The sequence below is a fragment of the Hippopotamus amphibius genome, chromosome 6 (genome assembly GCF_030028045.1).
Source record: "Hippopotamus amphibius kiboko isolate mHipAmp2 chromosome 6, mHipAmp2.hap2, whole genome shotgun sequence".
NCBI lineage: Eukaryota > Metazoa > Chordata > Mammalia > Artiodactyla > Hippopotamidae > Hippopotamus > Hippopotamus amphibius.
The window spans coordinates 60,728,695-60,754,858 of NC_080191.1; the positions used below are offsets into that span (position 1 = coordinate 60,728,695).

At 40.6% G+C, this 26,164-nt stretch overlaps 1 protein-coding gene across 8 annotated transcripts in view; it reads left to right on the forward strand.

Annotated features, from left to right (window-relative positions):
* The window catches only part of TULP4 (TUB like protein 4), a 228,360-nt gene that overhangs the window by 20,615 nt on the left and 181,581 nt on the right, over positions 1-26,164 (forward strand). For 2 of the 8 annotated variants that reach the window (XM_057738409.1, XM_057738412.1), the window contains one exon: positions 19,944-20,017. The exons of 2 other annotated variants lie outside the window; for them this stretch is intronic. The gene's annotated coding sequence lies outside the window, so the exon portion shown is untranslated. Of the gene's footprint in view, positions 1-4,729; positions 4,796-19,919; positions 20,018-20,267; positions 20,327-26,164 lie in introns of all 8 variants that reach the window. 4 more of the 8 variants (XM_057738414.1, XM_057738411.1, XM_057738410.1 and 1 more) reach the window with 4 other exon arrangements.

Consider the following 26,164-nt stretch of genomic DNA (forward strand, 5'->3'; position numbering starts at 1 on the left):
GTGAGTTAGCATACAATATTTGTCTTTCTCTTTCTGACTTACTTCACTCTGTATGACAGGCTCTAGGTCTATCCACCTCATTACATATAGCTCCATCTCATCCCTTTTTATAGCTGAGTAATATTCCATTGTATATATATTGGTAGGTAGATTCTCAACCACTGCAGCACCAGGGAAGTCCCCTACCTGTCTTTTTAATAATTTATTTTATTCCAGTTTTTTAATTGCTTAATGGGTATACTATAAATAACATTACAACAGCAATGCCTAGCATTTATTGAGCAACTGTAGCTATGTGACAGGCAGGTAATTAAAGTGTTTTGTATATATTTATTTAATCTTCCCAGCAATCCTTCTTTATAGGAAACTGGGGCTCAGACAGGTCACCGAATTTGGGAATGTGACCCAGGCTGTACATCCTGGCAGTCTGACTCGAGCTGTATTTCTAACTGCTGCCGCCTCTGGACCACCATTGTGGCCTTGAAGGGTTTGTTCCCTTTATTCTATATTCCTGAAGCCCATTGTAGTTGTGTGTGTGTGTGTGTGTGTGTGTGTGTGTGTGTGTGTGTATACATATATATATGTGGAAAACAATCTTAGTTTTTGAAAAGGCTAGTTATTATAAAGTTAGATAGCAAGTGTCATATATAGAGCATTCGTATCTGTTGAATAGGTTAATTCTGATCCGTAGCATTAAGACTTTTTCCTTATGTAGGCAGTATAATTTGATTTATCCCCCTTGAAATTGCCACTCAGATCTCAACCCCTAAAGGGGTTCATTTGTGTCCTAGATTATTATGAAGTCTTCATTGTTGGGATACTCTTAAAATTTTTTATTATAAAATATACATAACATAAAATTTACCATCTTAATCATTTTTAAGTTACAGTTCAGTGGTATTAAATGCATTTATAATGTGCAGCTGTCACCACCGTCCATCTTTATAACTCTTTTCATTTTGTAAAACTGAAACTCTCTACCCATTAAACAGTATCCTCCCCCAAGCCCCTGTCAACCACCATTCCACTTTCTTTCTCTGAAATAGCTCATATAAGGAATCATACAGTACTTGTCTTTTGGGGACTGGCTTATGTCACTTAGCACAGTGTCCTTAAGGCTCATCCAAATTATAGCATGTGTCAGAATTTCCTTCTTTTTTTAAGACTAACATTTATCATATGAGTATACCACATTTTGCTTTTCCATTTATCTGTTGATGGACCGTTAGTTTGCTTCCATGTCATTATCCGGGCAGTCTTGTCAATATAGTTCTTGTCAGTAAATTCTCCTTGTTTGACCCATCATTAAGCTCTCTCTCTCTCTTTTTTTTTTTTTTTTTTTTTTTTGCTTTGCTCTTTCACCATCTTCTTAAGATCCTACACTGGCTTTATGTTGCCAGATCAGTTATTTGGTCAAGATTCTCTCAGCTCTGCCCCAGTGCACTGTGTTGGCCCTTGGTTATAGCATATGTCTTGTAACATTAAGTTTGCGTGTTTTGCCCATCTTCTCTGATGACGTCGGGGGCTTCACAGGGCAGGGACTGGATTTCACTAAACTTGGCAGTGCTAGCTCCCCCTGAGTGTCTGGGTCTGGGTGGTGGCTACCCAGTGAACATTTCTTGTTTGGGTGTCCTCGGCTGCTTTCCTCATTTCATATCTCACTTTGGACTCTTGCAGCTAAAATTAACACACATCAGCTATTGATTTGATGCTTGCCTTTTTTTTGGAAGCCTTCCTAAGCTTTCAAAATTTCTTCCTGAAATTCTGGATCCTTCACTGATGAAATGTCTCCTGAATTAGAGGTAATTTTTGCCCCAGCCTCCATTGTGCCAAAATGTGGCCTCTTTTGTGGCTGCCTTTACTTTAGTCTCAGTTTATATACCAGCCTATTGTAAACATAGGCTGTAATAGGTTTATTTAATGTAAGCAGTTCTGCAGTGGTCTCTGCTCTGTCCTATTTTATTTTGTCTTCAATTGTTGCTTATCATGTGGTAATCTCAAAAGCGTCTGAATCCTCCTCAGGTGAGTAGCTATTTTGGCCCAGCTTCCTCAGGGTTGTGTCACGAGGCATTGATGAAGAGATTGGCAGAGAAACATCTAACCTTTAGTAGATGTTTTGTCTCTTAGCTGAGAGATTTTTTTTATTGTATTGCCCTAAAGAATTTCGAAGGGGAGCTTTGATTCAGGTATAACTATCCTCCCAAAGTAAAATAAAAAGTGCTGAAAAGTTGGATTTTAAAGTTAGGAAGCACTGAGAATGAGCCTGTGCCGGGGAAGCTTATTGGAAAGGCTGTGTTTGGAAATCTGTGGGATTGTGCTTAAGGCGAGATAAAGGGCATGTGTGAAGGGTTGATGGGGAGACGTCCTTGAAAGGATTTATTGGGGCACCTAAGCAGTGGAGACCTTAAAAATATCTGCAGAAAAAATGTTAGAATCTTTAATTTTTAAATTAGAAATTTAGGAGTGGAATTTAGGAGTGAGGGGGTTGAGTACCAAGAGATTAGTTCAACAGTTGCTCTCTCTTGAGTCAGATGTGGATGCTGCTCTTGGAGAGGTTACAATCAGGCGGGGAGCAAAGCTGTCCCCACTAGACTTTAATTACAGTGAGGTGATGAGTTTCATGTGATGGGATGGCAGATTGTAGTTCAGGCACCCAGAACAAGAATGTTTGAGTTGGGAGTCACCAGAAGTCACCACAGTTTTCACTATTACATTCTTCTTTTCATTATTTTCCTTCTGTCCCCAGAAATGAGTGTGATCTTATTAATAGCTAAGAACTTTTGTTCAGTCTAAGATAATGGTATTAATAGTTCTTACTCATTAGGTACTTAACAATGCGCCCTGTGGAACCAAACATTCCAGGTCAGGCCACGGTGGAGCAACCAGCAAAAGAGACAGAGAAAGAACAGTCAAGAGGGGAGAGGAAAGCCAACAGGGAGTTCCTGCCAAGATCATACAGATGGGGAGGCTGAGACTTTGAGTGGTTAAATGACATAGCTGTCTGTAGTCACGCACTGAGGAGTAAGTGATGGAGCCAGGCGTTCAAACTCCAGAGTCCCCCTTCTTAAACTCTGCTGCTTCTCAGGTTTATAAGTGTTACCACACCCAGTTATAATTTCAACCAAAAACAAAGAAATGTGACAGTTTAGCTTGTGTAACTTTGTCTTAGGTAGATGCTTAGGTCTCAGTACATGTTTTACATTTGTGGACTGAAAAAAAAAAGCACAACCTAAAAGTTGAGAACTGTGATTTATATGGCAGACGAAACTGAGGACTTAAGCCCGGAAGACAACCTCTCAGATAGCTTTGAGGGACTGCTCCGAAGGGTAAAGGAGGAACCAGGATGTATAGGGATTTTTGCAACAAAAACCAGGTAGTGGGAACATCAAAGGATTACTGTTAATTAAAGAAAACAAACATCTCAAGTTAATGAATTTAGCACTTTTCTCTGTATGAAAAGATGCAAGAGTCTGGGCTCATTGAAATCATTCCTTTGACATGCACCTTAACCATCTAGGGCCAGTATCCTGCTTTTCTCCATCTGGAATCCCTCAAGGTGCACATTTGAGGGTGGCTGCAGTGGCTGTTGGCTTGATGGCTACAACATCCTTTGTTTACTGATATGGCAGCAACATTTTTCATCCACACACTTTATCTTAGCCAAAGTCTGAGAATTGATCAGTACATGCTTTAAATATTGAAAAATAGCCTATGGACTTTGATTAGTGGGTTTTAGATGCTTAGGGAACTCAAGACCTGTATTTGGGAATCTGGTCCAACCTTGCCATTTTACCTAAGGAGAGAACAGACACTCTTGTTGTTGAGGGACTTACCCAAGATCTCACTGGAGTAGACTTCAGTCTCTTGACTCCAACGTCAAGTTTTTCTCACTGCATATTGCCTCTGGAACTCATGTTCTTTTGCAGATAGTATCATAAATGGGAGTTAGGTAGAGTTGAAATGAATACATTAGATGCTAAAAATGCCCTCATCAGGGCCACACCCAGTGTCGTCATCCAACCTGACCTCCCCTCAGACATTCTTGCTACGTTTGTTAAGACTCTGCTCCCTGTTGGCTTTCCTCCTCCTCTTGACTCTTCTTTCTCAGTGTCCCCTTCTGGCTCCTCTGCCTTGGTCTGACCTAAAGTATTGGGGTTCTAGAGGGTTTACCACTAGACCCTCTTTTCTCCTTCATCTTCATTCTCTTCCTCACAGACTCACCACTTTTTGTAGTTAACTCATCTTGATGTGGATGACTGTGAAATTAATACTTCTAGTCCAGGTTTCTCCTCTGAGGTTCAGATTCATGTGTCCAGCTACTTACTTAACCTTGACATTTGGATGTTTCACAGATACTGCAAACTTAACATGCTAAATGGAACCTCTTAGGCTCTCTGGACCTGTTCATAGCAACCCTCTCCCCCATCCTGCCCTTCAGTTGTTGCCACCACCCACTGGAAGTCATCCATGATGATCACAATAAGAGCTGACATTTATTGAGAATTTATTATGTGCCAGGTACTTCCTTAAAGGCATTATATGAATTAACTCAATCTGTTTAGTTCTAACAGTGGAACCATGAGGTGGGTGATGATCGTAGTAGTTGTAATGAGAATAGATGATTTAGCTCCTGGCATATACTAGGCACTGTTTTAAGCATGTTGTAAATACTAACTCACCGAATTCTCAAATCACTGAGGTAGATACTGTTACTCTCCCTGATTGACAGGTAATGTCAGAAACTGAAACACGGAGAGATGATGTTACTTCCCACCGCACTTCTGGTCCCTGGCTGGTAAGTGTGGAGCTGGGACTGTAGTCCGGCAGAGACTGAGTACATGCACTGTGCTGCTGTTGCTTCTTCTTACTGTGATTGTACCCATTTCACAGACGGGGAGGCAGTTCCTCCGTTTCCTCTCCCACATCCCGTGCGTCAGAAATTCTGTTGATTCTGCCTCCAAACCTGTCTCCGGGTTATGCTCTTCTTCCGCCCGGTGAGTCTTAGTTTAGCCACTGTTGGCTCGCCCTGTGCCCTGTTAGCACAGCCACAGCCCCCTGCCTGTGCTTTCTGCTTTCTCTCTGTCCCCTGAGGGCTCTTCCACACGGCAGCCACTCTGGCCTGAGCTGGAAACCACATTTCCTTCCACTGCGGAAAGCTCTCTAGGGGCTCCCACTGCGCTCAGAAGTAGATGTGCGCTCCTTTCCGTGGCCCTCAGGACCCTCCTAAAACTTGTTTATGCCCTTGGTCTCCACTCTGCACCCCTCCCCCCGCCCAGTCTTTTTCTTGTCCTCATGTCTGCCAGACTCCTTCCTGCCTCTGGGCCCTGGCATGGCATCCTCTTGGCTGGGAAGCCCCCACCTGCCCCAGCCTCATCTGGCCTCTGCTGCAGTCTCTCCTCAGGTCTGCCCTCTCTGTCTTGCGCATTCTCCTTGGCTCAGTGCATCACCAGGGGCCATAACTTTGTTATCTGCCCTCTTGCTGTTGTTCCCCCATTAGGATGTAAGCTCCCTGAGGGCTTAGAGCACAACAAGTGTTTGTTGAAATAAATAAATGGAGGTTAAACTTTGGCTGCTTTAGAAACCTGGCTTTTTCCAGGTGGAAGTGTGTTCTGAGCCCAGCAGAGCTGCCTCTCCCAGAGCCTGGGGCACAGCCCGCCTCCTGCTGCAGCTGCTCGTGTGCTTCTGCCTGGGGTGCAGGTGCAGGAGTCCCAATGTCCCACCAGCTTCCTCACGTGCCATGGAATCTGAACCATGTGGGACCACTGCTGCCAAAGCCGTGGCGACGCGGGCGTTTTGTGGATGGGGTGGGAGCCAGGCAGGGTCTCTCACCGGGTGAGCTGGGCCTGCCTGTGACAGATCCCAGCCCCTCCCTGCAGCCCAGGTTCTCCCACAGCCATGACCTTCCTTCACTCTGTCCGGGTGCCTGCTCTGTCCCTCTGCAGCTCCAGATCACTGTCCCTGGGGATTCTTCTAGAACCACCTTAGATGTGCATGTCACTTTAGTGGCAAGTTCTTTGACTTTCTTTAGTAACTCGTTCTCCCAGGGTGGGATCCAAGGAAATATGCCTTTTGAGAATTTCCATAGTTAAGCACAGTGATGGAATTTGGGCTAATTTTAGTAAACAGGCACTAACTGTTAGCAGATTAATTACAATCTTGCTTGTCGTTCTGTTTTGGAGGACAGTAAATGATCAGCTTGTTGAAGACCCTGTGACTTCCTAAGCACTGTCATTCTGTGAGAGTACGGGTTGCAGTGGGCCCTGGTGGGAGGTGTAGGAGTGCACAGCACACGGACTCCCAGACTGTAGCACTCAGCTCCTCCTGAGCAGGAGTAGCGGCTGTGATGAACCAGGGAGACCCTTCTTCTGAAGCAGCAAAACAATATGTTCTTAGTTGACAGTGGAGGAGTAAACACGACCCTGACTAATGACTGCTGCAGTTGTTCTCTGGTCCTAAGCTCACAATTGACACAAGTGACAACCCGTGTAGCTGGTCCTGATTTGCAACACGCATGACTTTGCATCCCCTTCCCACAGCAGTCTTTTATTTTTAATTTGGAGTAACTGGGAAGTGATGGGTGTAAAGCAGCACTTTCTCTGCACATGTCCTGAGGTGTTTCTGTTGTGCAAATAGGGCCTAAGCTGTTAGAATCTGCAGATGTTCTTTTGCTTGGCTTCTCCTGTTCCCAAGTGTCATGTTTAACGGCCCCTCAGCCAGGGCGGTCAGGGAAAGGAGACGGCTTCGTGGACGTTAAAGTGTGTTGTATTAGCCCAAGGCCGTCGTGGGGTGTGTGATTTATTGACTAGCCTGTGTAGTGCTTGACATCACTTTATTAGAATTATTTATTCAGAGTTGTGAGCAATCCATTTACAGAGACTGCACCTGCAGGGGGTGTGGACTAATGGGGAAGTTTGTAGCGGGCCACCAGAAGAGGGGACCAGCCTGGGCTACGCAGGCAGGAACAGCTCCTCCTCCCTGCCCTCTGCTGCCTTTCTGGGTGGGGAGCTCAGGGTGGGCTGCGTAGGGTCTTGTTTCTCTTGTTGCGCTAGGCTTGGTGACTGACTTCTTGGTGGCCTGGAGAGTAACTTTTGGCTTTTATGTGGAACCTGTTGCTGCGCACCTTGGATATTAGGTCTTACACAGGACACCTTGGCATGAGTCTCGGCTGTGGAGAGTTCACGCCAGTGATGCACATGTTCTGAAACCGCTTGCTCCTTCCTGCAGCAGTCCCGGGTATGGGTGCCAGAAGCATCCCTTGTTTTCTTTTTCTGACGGCAGTAATCTTTGTGGGTTCTCTGGGCCATCTCAGGCTTGGCTTGAGGCAGCTCTGCTTTCTTCATTCTGAGACGGTTCTTTCAGTCCCTGTCTCCTAATTCCTGTAAGTCTCTCCACTTCCTTTGTACTAGAGCCTTCTCAGCAAGAGGCAGAGGCAGCTGTGGGCTCCCTCCCTCTCCTTCTGGACTCATCACGACAGTTGTAAAGTGACAGCTTCAAGGGATCTTAAATCTGCTGATTGTCAACTAAGTGGACTGCACTGTATTTGCTTTAGATGAAGTCCAGGAGGAAGGATAGAGTCTGTTTTCACAGCTCCTTTCAGACTCTTCAGGGAGTCCAGTTTTGGTGGATGGTATAGTGAATTTCATTGACGTTACAGCTTCATAAAGAAGGAGCCAAGTCCAGCCCCTGATCTTTCCCTTCAGTTGTTTTGATACAGTATGTTTTGGAGTGTTTGCAGGGGGCAGTGTAGAATAAAGTATGGTTTTTTTTGTTTGTTTTGGGGTTTGTTTTTTTTTGGCCTCTTGCTTTGAATGTAAAGTGGTCCAGCACTTTCCAGAATATGTTTTTATTATTAGAACCAAAAGATGGTGTTTATGCTTATGTAGATTGATTGAATTGCTTAATCTTACGGACTATGCTTAACTCTTCCCTAGGATGTTACTTTCATAATACTTTTTGGCTGAGAAAGTTTTTATATCATGGGTTTAGAAGAACAGTTGCTCTGATAGGAGTGAAAATTACTTCTTTTTGGTCATTTTACCTGTTTTTTATTTTGTTTTTTAATAGATGCCAGCAAGTATTTATTCGATCCTGATTTTTCCCCCCTTTAAACATCTACTTGAACAAATACTTCTGGAGGGTCTGCTCTCTACAGGGCACTGTGTTAGGTGATACAGACCCAAGTCACAGTCTCTGTCTTGAGGGTTGTATAGGTGAGGTTAGCCTTCCTTTACACAGACCCTGGGAGTAAGACTGGGCGTAGTTTGTAATAATGTAAAACAATTAATAATTGTTCAGAATTTAAGTCTTGTATTTGTTTTCTGTCATCTAGTTGGAACTTTAAAAAGATACTGTTAAATTTATACATAAACTGCATTAGTATTTATCCATGATTTAGCTCAGGTATGATAGAAGATGTGTTCTTTTCCTTTCTCTGTTATAATCTAATCTTAATGTCATGGGAAGTTAATAATACAGAGTTTGGTACTAAAATGTTTCGAAAATACTTCCTAGCCTAAGTATATGATATTCTTTGTGCGTCAGTGAGGAAAGTCTTTATTTAATACATGGCTTAAACCATGGAAAAATAAGTTTCAAATGACTTCCTCAGTATTTAACTTCAGAGAATTATGTTAAGAAAGGAGATGAAGACTCTCCCTCTCCAGCCCAGTCATTGACACTAGCATAGCTGGACAGTGTCCTGGGCCTGTCTCCTTCCTCAGCCCCTGGAATGGTATGGGTCCCCTGTGTTCTTAGTGAGACACACAGGTAGAAGATCTCTTCATCCTCTTTCAGAAAGTTCTCAGATGCAGCAGGCAACCGTGAACACTGAATACTCGCCTGGCTTGGAATTAGCATGTAAACCTCTACCTCGAAGGTCATTCCCTAGAATTTAGGGCTGTTACTTTCAAATTAGGCGATGCCTCTCTGTGAGCAGGCTGAAAGTGAATCATTAACCATGTGGCTAGACAGGAGTTACATCACAGTAGGTGTAAGAGTTCGGCTTTCTTAATAACTGGAGAGTCAAAATTGACAATTCAGTAAGTGAGAAAATGGCGTATTTTAAAAATATATTCTCTGGACTTCCCTGGTGGCACAGTGGTTAAGAATCCGCCTGCCAATGCAGGGGACACGGGTTCGAGTCCTGGTCTAGGAAGATCCCACATGCTGCAGAGCAGCTAAGCCTGTGCGCCACAACAACTGAGCCTGCACTCTAGAGCCCATGAGCCACAACTACCGAGCCCACATGCTGCAAGTGCTGAAGCCCGTGCACCCACAGCCCATGCTCCGCAGGAAGAGAAGCCACCACAGTGAGAAGCCCGAGCACCCCAACAAAGAGTAGCCCCCTGTGCACTGCAACTAGTGAAAGCCTGTGCACAGCAGCAGAGACCCAACACAGCCAATAAATAAATAAATAAATGTATGTATGTATGTATTAAAAAAAATACTACATACCAAAACTTGTCATCTACAGAAAAAGCAGTTTTGTGGGAAATTTATTTCCTTAAATTCTTATAATAGAAAAGAAGAAATGTTATAAATTAAGGAGATAAATGTTGAATTTAGAAGTACATCATAGGGCTTCCTAGGTGGCGCAGTGGTTAAGAATCCGCCTGACAATGCAGAGGTCACAGGTTCGAGCTCCAGGAAGATCCCACATGCCGCGGAGCAACTAAGCCTGTGTGCCAAAAAAAAAAAAAGTACATCATAGACCAAAAGACAGTAAAGGAGATAATAAAAAGAGAAATACATAAGAGAAAAAGTAACATTAGAGAGGCTAAACAAAGTCAGATGTTGACCCTTCAAAAAAAGGAATCAAAGACACAAACCTCTGGCTAGAAGAATGAAGAAAAGAGACCCAACGCAGCTAAAATAAATAAAGTAATAAATTAATGAAAAAAGTTCTCTCTTCGTTTCCTTTTATTGATCAGCTTCAGTGTGTGTTGTTGAGAGGGAGGCCTTGCTGTGAATTTTAATTACAACTGTGGTACAACAGAAATCTTGTGGTAGCAAGCCCAATGTAATATGAATACATTTAAAAAAAGGAAACTTTATACATTATAAAATGAATAATTGAAGCCATGCCAAGTGCACGGTACTATCTTTTTATGCTATTATATCTTTTTTTTTTTTAGTGTTGCTTTTTTACTTTTAATGCTTTCCACTGGTCATTTATTACCTTATCCTCCTTGGTTATTTAAAATCACCTTTGTTCATTTTTCTTCACCAGGAACCCATTTTCTTAGCTTTTTGGAGTAAGTGGCTGCCTGAATGTAGGTTTTATTTTTACTGTGAAGATTAGTTTCTTATAGAAATTCTTCGGTGAAATTAAAAACTGTTTCGCACCAAAGGAGAAAACCGTGGTCAGGAGGAGTCCCTGCATGATTTGATTTGCCCCTTAAATGGCTGCCTCAGTGCCTCTGTAGCTACGAAAACTGTTGGCACAGTCCCCGCTGGCTGCGGGGACATTGCTGAGAGCCCAGCCATCCTTAAGAAGGTGGCCATAGTTGGGTGGTTTTGTATTTGAGGCCCCAAGCCATCCTTGGGTTTGCAGGAGACAGTCTTACATTCCAGTGGTATTTGAAAGGTGCATTCTTATCGTGCAGTACACATTTGAACCACTTAAATTGGGAGAGGGAAACACTGTCATTTGTCATCTAAATTAGAAAGTCAAGGATGTGTTTTATTCATAGCTTCTTCACTGCTTAGCACAGAGGCTGGGGTGTAAGGCCCTCAAGTTGTTGACTGAAAAAAATGCACAGCCTAGGAATTGAGAATTATGTTTTATTTGGCTAATTTTCTGAGGACTTAAGCCATAAGACAGCCTCTCAGATCACTCTGGGGAGCTGCTCCCAAGGGTAAGGGAGGAGCTGGAATATATAGGGGGTTGTGCAAGAAAGGAACATCAAAAGATTACTGTTAATTACAGAGAACCAGACATCTCAAGTTAATGAATTTAGCACTTTTCTCTGTATGGGAAGATGCAGGAGTCTGGGCTCATTGAAATCATTCCTTTGATGTGCACCTTAGCTGTCTGGGGCAAGTATCCATCCTGAGTTCCCTCAGGGCCCACTGTTGGGGGGCTGGCGGGGGGGCATCCTGTAGTGGCTATTGGCTTCATGGCCACAACATCCTTTGTTTGCTGACATGACAGGCGGCATTCTTAGTCCACAGGTGTTTGTTCAGTGAGTTAGTAGAGGAACAGATGAATGGATAAATGAATTTAATTGATAATTATTTTTAAAATATTTTCTTTAGAAAGAAACAGCAGATATGTTAAATCTGATTTAAAAAATAGCCGCTTTGAATCCTTTGTGCTCCCAAGTCTTTGGGTAAGTGTCTGGGAGGGCTGTGGATCATCACGTAGGGCCTGGTAGAGCTAGCTGCCTCAGCTTGGCAGTGTTCTGCGAAGAATATTAAAAAAGTCAGAAAGAAACAGAATCTCATCATTAGTTTCCATGCATTTCACTGGTATCTGAGAGAGTTTATTCAGACTTTGGGCTCCCTGGGCTGAAGTCCTTGCCTTAATATCCTTACTTATAGAACCAGCCTAAATAGTGAGGTCTTTTTTTCCCACCCTGATTTTTAATCCTGCCATCAGCCTTAAGGGATGATAAGCACTGGTGGCAGCACTTCACAGGTGACAGAGAGAGGCGGGGAGATGGAGTTTGCGCCTTAGGACCCTTGTCTTAATTGTAACTAGTCTGATTAAGAGTCCTGCTTTTTAGGAAAACTGGGACAGAGTCGGTCTCTATTCACTTCATAGCACATTTCTGACCACAGTACCCTAGCCCTCAAAAAACTGCCCTTACCTATTAATGTTAAGCTTTTATTCATGTTTTACTGTAGGAAGTAATTGTAAATCCTCTTCTACATTTGTGTGAGATTGTTACAGACATTATCTTTTCTATCATCAGATGGCCCTTTGATGGTGAAATTTTTTCAGAATCCAGTAATAGGGAAAATGTTTCTTTCCTGGGTAATAGTGTCCTTGTTTCTGGTTATAAGATATACATAAACCACTCTGAGTCTCCTGCCCTGGCTGCAGGCAGACTGAAGGCCAAGTTTTTTGTGCTCAGTGTTGACATTTTTGCTGTCTCCTTTTTCTTAACTTTTTTCTTTTAAAACTGTTTTATAAGGTGCTAAATAATCTTATTTTATTTTGTATGCACTTTTTATCAGGTGCTTTAAATTCTTTCTGGAGAGATTTGTGCTTTTAATGGATTCATTAAAATAGCAGTGCATATTTATTATTCATTAAATGTTTGCTTTGAGTTTAACCTCCTTTTCCTGCTAACTCCAGTCGATTTTTCTTTCTTGTTTAGTCCTGGGCCAGGCTGAGTATCTCCATATTTAGGTATACAAATACTATTTTATTTAAGATCTTAAGGTTGTGGTATAAGAACTTGAAGGAATTAGAACTGATCTGTTTCTTCTAAAGCTAAGCTTTTGATAAATGACCCTGAGTCCCTTCTGAGAACCTGAGTGATAAAAATCATTGCCTGAACCCAAGACTTATGTTCGTTATCTCCAGCTATGATTATTGCTCTTAATTGAATGTGGTTCAGGGGGAGATTGGATCATTATCTTTTCCCTGCTGCCCAGTGTCTTCTCTTTTATTTGAGGTAATGCTGTTTTCTGGGAAGAAGGGTTACTCCACTGATTAGAGAGAATCACAGTGGAAATTTAAATTCTGAATTTCATTTTCTCATATTTTATTTGCACAGCTACTCAGAGCTACTATGAATTAACTGAGTTTTTCGTGCCACTTTTCATTCTTGTTAGTGTTACTGTAACAACCCCTGTGGAAAGCAGGCATCCGGATGCTATAGAGACATAGACGCCTTCCTTGATGAACTCCATTTCATGTCAACTTTTTCTCAGTTTTGAGTTCTTTCATCTGTTTCATATATAGAACATTATATTACATGAAAGGCTAGAGTTGTGTGCCTGTAAGTGCTAAGATGTAGTGGTGTGACACCGGATCTTATCCAGCTTCTTTCAGCTTCATTTTGCTAATTATGACAATCTCCCACATATGGTTATTGTTATAAAAAATAATAAAAAGAAATGCTTGGCTACATTCAATAATAATTGAATCAGAATAATAAGCATTTCTAAGCCTTGGTGGTGGTCCAGTTATTTCCCCATCTGTATGATGAAATTCCTGTATAAAACAGCACCTTGATATAGAAGGCAGCAAGGTTTGGCTTGTGCTATGAATCGTGTGATTTGTGACACAACTGATGTTTTATTTCCAGTAACAGAACATCCACCTCATCTGTCTCATTTCCTGCACATGGGTTTCCTATGCTGTGTCTCCTTCTCAGATTGATTTGACTTGGATCTGTGTGCTTGTCTTGAATTTTTTGATAAATTACACATGCAAGCGATAGTGTCGTGTTCCTGAGTTGTCCTTTTCAGTTGGTGGAAGTACCAGTAAAGATAAGGCTTGTGTTCTTTTTCTTCCAGTCATCCTTCAGAACTAATTTCTGAAGTTCACGTTGGTCTGCTTATCATTATGAAGTAAATGCATTTTGTCTTCTGCCCTTCAGGTCTCTTCTCGCCACACCCCAGGTCCTGCTCTTCCCAAGGCAGCTGTAGCTACCTCTCACGTGGACTTGCGTGTTTCCTTTGCTGCTCTGGGCATCTCCTGCCTTTCCTGGTTTCAGCCCTTGCTCACCTTAAGGATGATTTCTAAACCCACATTGGAAGGTGGTAGGTGGTAGAGTGTGGACCCCTTCTGGAAATGGAGGCTGACCAGATGTTCTGGAAACCGTCTTGCTAGAAACACTTCCAATAGGAATACTTGAGAAAATGAAACAAGCACCCTTTTATAATTTTTATTATAAGAAGGTGGGAAACCCACAGGCGGGGGAAAAGATAAAGAGGAGTGAACGTTTCTGAGAGAGAGAGAGAGGGTCTAAAACCAGGTGGGACGTGACAATGAGGGGACTCCTGCTGATTCTGGGGACCTAGATTTCAGGGAGACGGTTTCATCTGAACCTCTCTGAAGGGCTAGGCTGGGAGTATGTGTGGGGCGGGAACGTCCATTAGCAAATGGAGGAGGTGTCTTCTTAGCTTTAAAAAAATAGTCTCTTTTGAATCTTGTTGGATTTGGGATTTGAATTTATGCTGCCTGCATGGTCTGGAAAACCCCAGGCTGAGAAGCTCATCTCAGTGCGTCTGGGTTGGAAGTGCCCAAAGGTTTGGCAGAAGTAAACACAAATCCCCTCTGGAAGAATGCCTCCCTCAACCCGCTGATTAAGAGCTCAGAAATATGGACAAACAACAAAAACTAGACATAGGAGGAAATGAGCCAGCATGAGGAGAGTCACCTTGGAGCCCATGGTGCGGTGCCATTTGTTCATCTGTTCATTCCTCACATTTTATCTGTCCTTCGTTGTATGCTAGGTGTGCTTCTCAGTGCTGAGGTTATAACAGCAAAATATCCTGTGGGGAAATGGGTATTGCTATTGACCTGAGGATTCAGTATGTTTGCCCCAGAGTCTTGCCCACTTCAGGTTTCTGAGTCACTTCCAGGAAACTGGTGCTTTTTTGTTCCCAGTTTGAAGACCTTTATTTTACAAGTGAAAAAACTGAGACCACTGTGGTTTAGTAACCTGCGCAAGGTATGAACCTCAGTTTCCTTGTCTGTAGAATGGAGATAATACCTACTTCTCAGGTGCTATCACGATGCAAGGTTAACCCACGGGTCACCTGCCACAAATATGCCTATTCTTCCTTCTCTGTGCCCCTGATAGTCACAGATGGTATGGACTCAGTGCTCCTGATTTTCAGCCTAAATGCTTTATTACTACTGGTTTGACTCCATGAGATCTTCAACTTTTCAAGCCCATAAAGAGACCCACACTTTTACTCTTAATTGTTTTCTGATTACTTCTTGTTTGTGAGTTTTGCTTCCATTAGTTAGACTGTGAACTGTTTAAGGTCAGGGACCAGATCTTGTTTTTTTATATGAATTTGGTATTATCTAGTCTAAGGCTGGTTACTTAGTAGATGTTTTATAATATTTGTTTATTGCTTGATTAAGCATGTAATGCCATTGTTTTGAGGAAATGAAAATATTTATGTCTAAAAAGGTCATAGTCGTAATGTGAGAATTTTGGCAAAGTAAGAAAATACTTTTGCTGGCTATCTGTGATGTAGACCTCTGTATTCTGCTCTCTGTCCCTGACGGATAAGATGGTCCCCACCTGGCTTCCTGCTGCAGTGTCCTTTTTAGTCCAAGACTACTCATTCATTCAGGGCCAGGCACGTGTGTAAGTGCTGCTCACCAGGCTGGGACTTTCTCTGTGTATTGGAAATTATTGAATACTCCACAGCCATTTCTGTGTAGCCCTAAGCACATGTTTAGGATTGGAAATGTGTCCACTTGTATGGGCACTGGGTCATTAGTCAGCTCTGGTCCCCTGCCTTTCTGCCCTGCCCTCTGGCCTAGGACATGGCCTCGATGGACAGTCGGGCATTCTCTCTGTGTATACCCTGTCCATCTGTTGGCTGAGAGTCAGGCATCCTGCTTACCATTGGAACCAAGAAGGAATCACTTGGAAGTTATTCCTCCCATAGTACCCAACTGAGGCTGGGCCATAGCCAGGACTCCGTTTTCTTTCAGCTGTTGGCTGCATTTCAGCGACCCATTTGAGCCCTTTTCTATATGAAAAACATGAAAATGCCAGGGGATTATTTCTGCAAGTAGAAAAGACAGCAGCAGATGTGAAAACAAGTTTACTCATCATAATGTAAATTGGTGTTTTGTTTTCATCTTAGTTTAACAATATATAGGTATTCATGAAAATATTTGACTGTAAAAAAATTAAGAAAAATAACAAGCTGCTGTTATCTATTACAGTCTAGTTCAGTTTAGTTCTTTGGAAAGAACTTCCAAGTTGTAAGTTTAAAAACTTTACTGAAATTTATGCTAGTATCAAAATAAGCTTTAAAAGCTTTGAGTAATTCCAAAGATGTATTAAAATTCAGATTTACTATAATGAGTTGTACCTTTTGTGCAGATATAGTAATTTTAAGCTGTATGGAATATGGAAGGAGAACTAATGCCACAGTTGTTTTGCCAAATCCTTCATTTTCCTCTGACAGTTACTTCTTTTTCTTCCTTTTTAAGGAAAGTGTTTATATCAATATTTTGTATTTCCTTTTAGCCATGACCACGAGGGTACTTTCTTCCCTAACCTAAACTTTTCTGTTCTTGTGTATGTACTAGCCCGTAGCTGGTTGGAGTGTCCTGTGTTGCCGTAGGTCTGTGAAACGACCCTGTGTCACTGGTGTTCCTCATGAGCCTCAGTATGGTGACATCACCTGAGGAGCCTGGGGGATGTTTTTAGCTACTTGGAACTCTGTACCGTACTGGTATTTATTAGTATTTCAAGAAAAACTTTATTGTACAGTTATATTTGACACATTTACTGTCATCCAAAACTACAGTGTTTTAGATGACGAACTTATCTTTTAAGAGCCTGAAATTTTCAGCTCTTTTAATGGAAAAATTTCAGAAATAAGCAGTTCCTTTCTTAGAGGTTAGTGACTATAATAGAACCAGTAACTTACCATTCAGGGTCATTTCTGTATTCTTTTGTGAAGACGCATGGTGATGCTTTGGGAAGAAGTTTGCATGTTGGGCTTCTCAGATTTAATCGTAATTCTTTCAGCCCTTGTTGAGTTCTTTCTTAGGTCTGGGGATTCAGTGATTAAGGCATATTTCTTCCTTTCAGAAGGTTTGCAGTGTTAATAGAGAGAGATCAGGACAAGAAGTCTTAGAGAAGGCTGGCTAGGGGTATACAGATTTGGGATCCAGACAGATGTTGATTCAAATTGCAGGATGAATGAAATTGTATTAAACTCTGTCTAGCTTTTTTGTGACCAGAGTTCTGTGTGTGAGTCTGTTTTTCTCTGCCTGTGGCAGTGGAAAGACTTCCTGTGGTTTGCTGGTCTTTAAAAGAATACAATTTATAAAATAATTGGGAAAGCATTTTTATTTCTACATAGGCTCGTTTGTTCTTAGGGGGGAAGATTTTTAACACCACGTACGAATAAAAGCACTTTTATTCAGTTGAACACACATATATTGAATACCTAATGTATACACTGTGTAAAATGTCTTGATGAACAGACATTTAAAGTCCTTACCCTAAAGTAACTCCTGAGCTAGCAGGGAATAGAGGGGCTCAAATGCCTATAATATGGTGGAGAACTGAATGAACAACTTAAGAAAGATAGAAAAGTATACTGTGAAGATTAAAGAAAGAAGCCCACACTCAGTGGGGAGAAGCTGGTAGGGCGTTGTGCAGGAGGTAGTTTTGAAGATGCGTCACGAAAGATGGCTAAAAATTGGGGGATTGGGGATGAGCTTTGTGATCTGCGAGATAGCTTGGGGCTTGGTCTACAAGAGGAAGTATCCTTTGAAAGGAACATAATTTTTACAGAGGACAGAGGTAGAACATAGGCTACAATGGCAGGGGTGGAGTCATTCTGTGAAGGGCTCGGAATGCCAGACTGAGGAGAGGTCCTTAGGCAGTGAGTGAGGTCAGGTGTGGTGAATATCATTCCTGGGGTGAACCCAGTTTGGTCACAATGTAGTATTTTCTGTATATGATAGTGGATTTGCTAATGCTCTGGATTTTTGTGTATTAGAATTTTTATATTTTATTCATGAGTAATATTGTCTTTAATTTTTATTCCTCTACTCTCCATATCTGGTTTTGGTATCAAAGTATAATAGCCCCATAGAATTAGTTGTGGGTGTGACCACTTTTTCTTTTCTCTGGATGAGTTTGTATAATACTGCAGTGGTCTCTGCCTTGAATGTCGGTGGAACTTATCTGTCAAATATCTGGATTTGATGTTTTCTTTGTGGGATGATTTTAAATGACTGAGTCATTTTCTTTAATGTTTATGGCACAGTTTAGACTTTAATCTTTCTTCTTGAATTAGTTTGATTAAATTATGTTTCCTAGGAGTTTGTTCATTTCATATGTTATCAAGTATTTAGGCATTCAGTTGTTGATGGTATTCTTTTATCTTTTACTCTTCACTGTATCTATAGTTTTATCCCCCTTTTCATTCTCAATATTGTTTATTTGTGCTTCTCTTTTCTTCATCCGTCTAGCCAGAGATTTGTGTCTTTGATTCCTTTTTTTGAAGGGTCAGCATCTGACTTTGTTTAGCCTCTCTAATGTTACTTTTTCTCTTATGAATTTCTCTTTTTACCTTTATTTTCTTCTTTACTGTCTTTTGGTCTATGATGTACTTTTAAATTCAACATTTATCTCCTTAATTTATAACATTTCTTCTTTTCTATTATAAGAATTTAAGGAAATAAATTTCCCACAAAACACTGCTTTTTCTGTAGATGACAAGTTTTGATATGTAGTATTTTTTTTAATACATACATACATACATTATTTATTTATTTATTGGCTGTGTTGGGTCTTTGTTGCTGTGTGCAGGCTTTCTCTAGTTGCAGTGTGTGGGGGGCTACTCTTTGTTAGGATGCATAGGCTTCTTATTGCCATGGCTTCCCTTCTTGCAGAGCATGGGCTCTAGGTGCATGGGTTTCAGTAGTTGCAGCATGCGGGCTCAGTAGTTGTGGCTTGTGGGCTCTAGAGTGCAGGCTCAGTTGTTGTGGCGCACGGGCTTAGTTGCTCTGTGGCATGTGGGATCTTCCTGGACAGGGCTTGAACCCGTGTCCCCTGCATTGGCAGGCAGATTCTTAACCAGTGCACCACCAGGGAAATCCCTGGTATGTAGTATTTTAATTCACATTCAGTATTTTACACTTTCTGTTATAATTTCTATTTTGTTTTATAAGTTATTTAGAAATGTTTGTTTAAAATTTTCCAACATATAATGTTCTGATTATACTTGTGTAATTGCTTTTAACTTATTAGCTTTGCAGTCGTATAATCTCTGTGACACTTATTCTTTAAATTTAATGTTTGAGGCTCACTTTACAACGTAATTTTTATAGTGTTCTTTTGTGCTTGATAAGAATATGCATTGTGTGAATAGGATACAGGATTCTGTATTTGTTCATTAAGGCCAAGTTTGTTAATTGTGAAGTTAACACCTTCTGAATGTTTACTCCCCCCACCCCCAACCCCAGCCACAGCTTGATTTATAAGTAATTGAGGGAGGTGACTGAACCCTTCTGTTTTGATGGTGGATAACTGATTTCTCCCTGTCAATTTGTGTTTTGTATATTTCAAGGTTATTTCATTATGTGTTTTATCAGGTTAGAGTTTTGTGATATGCACCAGGTGAATAGGACTATTTATCACTCTGTGGCTAGCTCTCTTCTTTATTCCATGTTAACTACTTTTGCTTTAAAATGTGTTTTGTTTGATATTAATAGAGTAACCCCAGCTTTCTTTTTGTTTCTGTATACATAGCATATCTTCTTTTTAAAATCCTTTAATTTTCATTCCTAACTTAATCTTAGGTTTTAGGTATGTCTCTTGTGAAAAGCATTTAACTGGTTTTTTTTGTTTTTTGTTTTTTTTTCCTTTAGTGTAATCTGATACTCTGAAGTGGCGACTAAGTCTTTTAATTATGGATGTATTGTGATGACTGATACCTTTGCGTTTAACTTCTGTCTCTTGTTTTCATTTATTCTGCCTTTTGTTTCTTTTTCCTCTTTTCAGAGGACTGATTTAAATCCACTCCTGCCACCCTCAATTTTTTCTGTCCTGATGTTGTATACTTTGTTCCTGTTTCTGGTCTTTCAGAGAGGGCCCTTTACAATTCACCATGCTTACTTAAGCTAATCGAGTGTAAAGTTAACCAGTGGTTTAACCTTCTGAACATGATGAGGGCCTTAGAGTACTTTAGCTCTGATCATCCTTCTTTTCACCGAATTGTCTTTTTTTTTTTTTTTTTTTTTTAAGTTTTCTATTTCTCTCTTCAAATAGACGCAAGTCAGTGGTTAGTCACAGGGGCTAGAAACTGGCAGCCTGTTTGAACCCCAGCTCCTGCCACCTACGAGGTAAGTAAAGTTGGGCAAAGTACTTAACTTCCCTGTGCCTCAGTTTCCTCATCTGTAAAGTATGAACAGTAAAAGGACTTTTCTCCTCAGGCCAGGGCTTTTGAATGAGAAATGCAGTACCTATAAAGCATTTAGAACTATACCTGGTGCTGTGTGTCTGCTGTTATTGTTCTTTTTTGAAAAGAAATTGTTTAATTTTATCTACATGTTTAACAATATCTTTTTTTCATCATTTCTTCTTCTACCTTAGACTTTCCTTTTGAGTCATTCTTCTACCTGAAGAACATTCTTTAAAAGTTATTTTGTGAGGTCAGTTGGTTTTAAAATTTAGCTTTTGCCCTTTTTAATTGTCTTGTTGTTTAACACTTAATTCTTAAAAGACAGTTTTTCTGGGTATATAATTCTGTGTTATATGTCCAGAATATAATTCTGTATTTTCTGCCAGTGCTTTGAAGGTCTTAGTTCTTTGATCTCTGTCATTGTTGCTGTTGAGATGTCTGTTCTGTCTGTCATTCCTCTGTAAGTCCCTGTCTGTTTGGTTCTGTGTTTTGCTAAAATGTACTCAGGTGTGGATTTCTTTTTTATTTATCCACTATGGGGTGTGTGTGTGTGTGTGGGTGTGTGTTTCTGGGTGTGTGTAGTGCTTCTTATATCTGTGGATCTTTCATCAGTTCTGGCAAATTCTGTCATTATGTGTCTTCAAATATTTCTGTTCCATTTTCTCATACAGTTGTTTCGGAATTCCACGTAGATCTGTCCTCCTTTTCTCTTAATCTTTCCTTTATATCTCCTTGTTCCTCTGTGCTACAGAAACTTTCTTGGGAGATTTCTTGAGCTGTTAGATGCAGTTCATTAATTCCTTTTTTGGCTGATGTCTCATAAATTGCATTCTGTTTTAGTGATTAGGCTTTCCTTTTCTGAAACTTGTATTTGGCTCTCTCTGGCCATTTTAGATAGTGTCTTATTGCTTGCTTTTTTATTCTTTTAAACACTTAACTTTTATTTCTTCCTTCCTAATCTGGTGAGTTCAACTATATCCTTATGGATTTTCTGCCTGTTGAATCTGCCTATTTCTGATAGAGGGGTGTTGAAGATGCTAACTGTGATAGTGAATTCACCTCTTTTCCTTGCAGTGGTGTCACTTTTTCCTCACGTAATTTGACACGCTGCTGTTAGGTACACACATATTAAGGAGTACTACATCTTCTTGGGAAATTGACTCCCTTATCATTATGTAATGCCGTTATTTATCCCTGATAACTTTCCTTGTTCTGAAGTCTCCTGTGTCTGGAATTAGTGTAGCTACTCCCACTTTCTTTTTTTATTTGTGTTAGCATGGTATATCTTTCTCTATAGATGTAGCTTTTAATCTATATGTCTTTAATTACAGTGGGCTTCTTATAGACACCATATAGTTGGGTCTAGTTTGATCCACTCTTTGACAATCCCTGTCTTTTATTTGGTGCTTTTAGACCATTGATAGTCACAGTGATTATTCGTATAGTTGAGTTAATATCTATCATGTTTATGACTGTTCTATTTGTTGCCCTTGTTCGTTGATCCTGGGTTTTGTTTTGTTTTGTTTTGTTTTTTGGTCTTTCACTCTTTTTCTGCCTTATGTGCTTTTAATCATGCATTTTATATGATTCTCTTTTTCTCTCCCCTTTTAGTATACTTCTTTCCTCACTTTTTTTTAGTGGTTGCCCTAGAGTTTGCCATGTACATTTACAACTAATCCAAGTCCACTTTAAAGTAACTTACTGCTTCACAGATAGTGTAAGTATCTTATAATAACAAAATAATCCTGATTCTTCCTTCCTATTCCTTATATCATTGCAGTCATTCTTTTCACTTATAAATGAGCATACATAAGCATACAGGTAGCACGTGCATACATAATTGAATACATCATTGGTATTATTATATTTGGACAAACTTTTATCTGTTAGATCAAGAATAAGAAAAATCAGTTTTTATTGTACATTCACTGTTCCTTCTTTGATGGTCTTCCTTACGTTTTGTAAATCTGAGTTTCTGACCTGTATCAATTTCCTTCTCTCTAGAGAACTTTTTTTTTAAGCATTACTTTTAAGGTATCTTTCCTGTTGGCAGATTTCCTCAGTTTTTGTTTGTCTGAGAAAGTCTTTGTCTTTCATTTTTGAGGAGTAATTATATAGAGAACAGAATTCTAGGTTAGTGGTTTTTTTCATCAACACTGAAACATTTCAGTCCACTGTCTTCTTGTTTGTGTGATTTCTGAGGAGAAGACAAATGTAATTTTTATCTTTCCTCCTCATACTTAAGGTGTTTTTTTTCCCCTCTAGCTTCTTTCAGGATTTTTTTTTCTTTATATTTGCTTTTCTGTAATTTGAAAATGATGCCTGTGTGTGTGTGTTTTTTTTTTTTTTTTGTAATTTATCCTGCTTGGTGTTCTCTGAGCTTCCTGCATGTATGTTTTGGTGTCTGTAGTATGTTGGGAAAAAATCAGTCATTAATGTTTCAGACATTTCTTCTGCTTCTTTCTGTCTTTCTTCTTCTACTATTCCTATTACATATATGTTACACTTTGGTAGTTGTCCCTTAGTTCTTGGATATTTTGTCCCCCCCCCCCTTTTTTTTCTGTTTGCTTTTCAGTTTTGGAAGCTTCTGCTGAGACATCCTCAAGGTCAGAGATTCTTTCATCAGCCACGTCCAGTCTACTAAGAAGTTCATCAAAGGCATTCTTCACCTTTGTTAGTGTTTTTGATCTCTAGTATTCCTTTTTGGTTCTTTCCTAGAATTTCCACCTCTCCGCTTCCATTGCCCATCTGTGCTTTCATTCTGCCTGCTTTATCCGTTAGAGCCCTTAGCATATTAATCCTATTCCTTTTAAATTCCTTTTCTGTTAATTCCAACATCCCTGCCATTTCTGAGTCTGGTTATGATGCTTGCGTCTGTTCAAACTGTGTTTTCTGCCTTTTAGTATATCGCATAAGGTTTTCTTTATAGCTGGACATGATAACTGGTTAAAAGGAACTGCTTTAAATAGGCCTTTAGTAATGTGGTGGTAAGGAGTGGGGTGGGAGGAAGCGTTATACAGTCCTGTGATTACGTCTCAGCTGTGTGTGTGTTTGTGAACATAGCTTTTTTTTTATTGTGGTGAAAAATGTATGACATGAAACTTACCATCTGAACCATTTCTAAGCATACAGTTCTGTAATGTTAAATATATTCACACTGTTGTGCAGCCCGTCTCAGGAACTTCATCTTGCAAGACTGAAACTCTGTACCTGTTAAAAATCTGTCTGTTCAAACTGTGTTTTCAAAATGAACCCCCACTCCCCCTCCCCTTAGCTCCTGGCAGTGACTGTTCTACTTTCTGTTTCTATGGATTTGACTACTCTAGATACCTCCTATAAATGGAGCACAGAGTATTTGTCTTTTTGCGACTGACTTATTTCACTTAGCATAATGTTCTCAAGGCTCATCCATGTTGTAGTGTGTGTCAGAATTTCTTTCCTTTTTAAGGCCAAATAATATGCCTTTGTATGTATATACCATGTTTTGTTTATTCATCTAATGATGGACCCTTGCCTTGCTTCCACGGAACTCTTGGCAATTGTAAGTAATGTTGCTGTGAACGTGGGTGTGTAAGCACCTCTTCAAGATCCTGCTTTCAGTTCTTCTGAGTGTATATCCAGAAGTGGAGTTGCTAGATCATATGGTTGGTTTAGTTTAGTTTAATTTTTAGTTTAGTTTTTGAGGAAACTCCATACTCCATAGCAGATATACCATTTTGCAGTCCTGTCAACAGAACATAAGGGTTCCACTGTCTCCACATCCTTGTCAGTGTTGTTTTTTTTTTATACTAACCCTCCTAATAAGTGTGAAGTGATATCTCACTGTGGTTTTGTGTGTGAAGAGTTCTCACACTAGCACTCTTTCAAGTTTCTCCAGAGCACTGTATTCTCTTGGTCCTAGCCATGGCCTTAGCACATGCTCTCCCACTTGCTTGGAGTCCTCCCCTTGCCTCCACTGTCCCTTACATCGTGGATTTAACAGCTTTCAGAACACCACACACTTCTCCTTTGTGGCTTTTGTCGTAGTCGTAATCACTTGATTAATACCTGATCTTCCTCACTGGACTATAGGCTCCTTGAAGGTAGGACTACATCTCTGTATGCTCCCTGTTGTCTTTTTAGCACCCAGCTTATTAGTGCCTGGTACATAACAATAGCAGCATTAAAAATAATCACTGTGTAGCATTTATTCTGTGCCAGACACTATTTTTCAAAATTAGAATATAATTTATATACAGTAAATTCACCTCTTAGTGTACAGTTCTGTACGTGTTGAGAAGTGTAAGCGGTTGTGTGCCCACCAACCACATCAACAACGTGGAGCAGTCCCATCACTTCTGAAAGTTTCCCTGTGCCCCTTCCTCCCCATCCCTGAGTTTCTTTATTTTTTCTTCCAACATTGTTGAAACATAACTGACATCTAATCTTGTGTAAGTTTGTGTACAGCAGTGATTTGATACATCTTGCTAAATGATTGCCATGGGAGGGCTACTTAACACTGCCATCAGCTCTCATAATTAGCATTTCTTTTTTGTGGTGACAACATTTCAGATTTACTGTCTTAGCAGCTGTCAGGTATATAATAGAGTGTCGTTAACCATAATCCCTGTGCCGGCCATGACATCCCTAGAACTCTGGGTCTCAGTCTTGTGGTGAACCTTTGCCTCTGCAATCATCCTCACGTATTTTTCTCAGTTTCCCCCTCCCCGCTTAGGTGGGACAGGTTGGCCAGAGTGGGCTGGAGTTGGGTCTGTCTCTGCTCCCAGGTCACTTCTGCTCTTATAAAATCCTGATTGGTTAGGCCCTGGTTAAATAGTTTTTCTTGAGGGCAGACCTTGTTAACGCTCTGCCTTATTTTGAAATGATTCCTTTTCCCCTTCCCCTGCCGGAAGGGAGGGGATTTTTCTCCGATATTTACTGTGAGGACCTGCTGAGCTCCTGGAGGAAAAGCTCACCAAAGTGGGTCCGCCTGAGGCTTTTATCTGTCGATGTGCTCACTCGGAGCCTCCGACACTTCATCAGGACTTTACAGTCCAGATTTCCCTGGGTCCCAAGTCGGGAATATTTTCATGAAGACAAGATGTGCGTTTGCTGCACCCTAGCACTGTGGATGCTGGACGTTTGGGGCAGCTTTAGCAGCCTCTGTGGGCCCTGCAGAACATGTGTCGTTCAGGTTCAGTCTCTCCACTTTGAGATTGGACCAGAGTTTGGATGCCTGATTGTGTGACCAGCTGTCTGGTTTGACCAGGACTGAAGGGTTTCCTGGGGTGTGGGACTTTCAATGCTAAAACTGACACAGTTGCTGGGAAACTGGGGAAATTAGGCACCTATTCTGATTCCACTGCTTATATCAGCATTTGGGTATAAGCTGGAGAATTCTGGACAAATATGTATCTTATATCTGCATTTGCTGGATAACTCTGGCTTTCTGCTTTGTTTATTTGTGTCTGTGTGTGTGCGCGCGTGCCTTCCTCAGAGATTTGTCATACTTTCCTGCAACTCCAGCACACTTATAGTAGTGGGCAGGCGCTTCAGAACATCATGAAAGTGTGACCTGTAATTTCACTTTTTTCTTACATTATTGAGAAAATGTTACTATATCACTCCTTCGTCATCTGCAGTATAATTGCTGATGGTTGCATAATTTTTTGTTTTATGTCTGTACCCACATTTACTAAACCAATATCCCATTTTGGACGTAAAGGTTATTTCAGATTTTTGCCTTATAAAGATGCTGTGGTGGAAAACCCTTATAGCTAAATCTTTGCATAACCCAAGATTATTTCCTTGTGATAAATTTCCAGGAGTAGAGTTGCTGAATCAAATGGTTTGTAACATTTTAAGTCTTTTGAATTATATCACCAAATTGGTCTTTCATTTCTCAGCACTCTGCATGACACTGGGAATGATCATTTCTTTTGGTCCTTGTCACTTTGACAAATGAGCTGCTCTCTTTTTCTAGTTAAGGCACATGACTTTTGAAACCAGTGAGTCCCATATATGGTACCACAGTATTTTAACAGGTAAGTTTCAGGTGTGGATTCATACTCAGAAGTATCTCGTTCCCTCTCTTTTAAACTTGTAATCA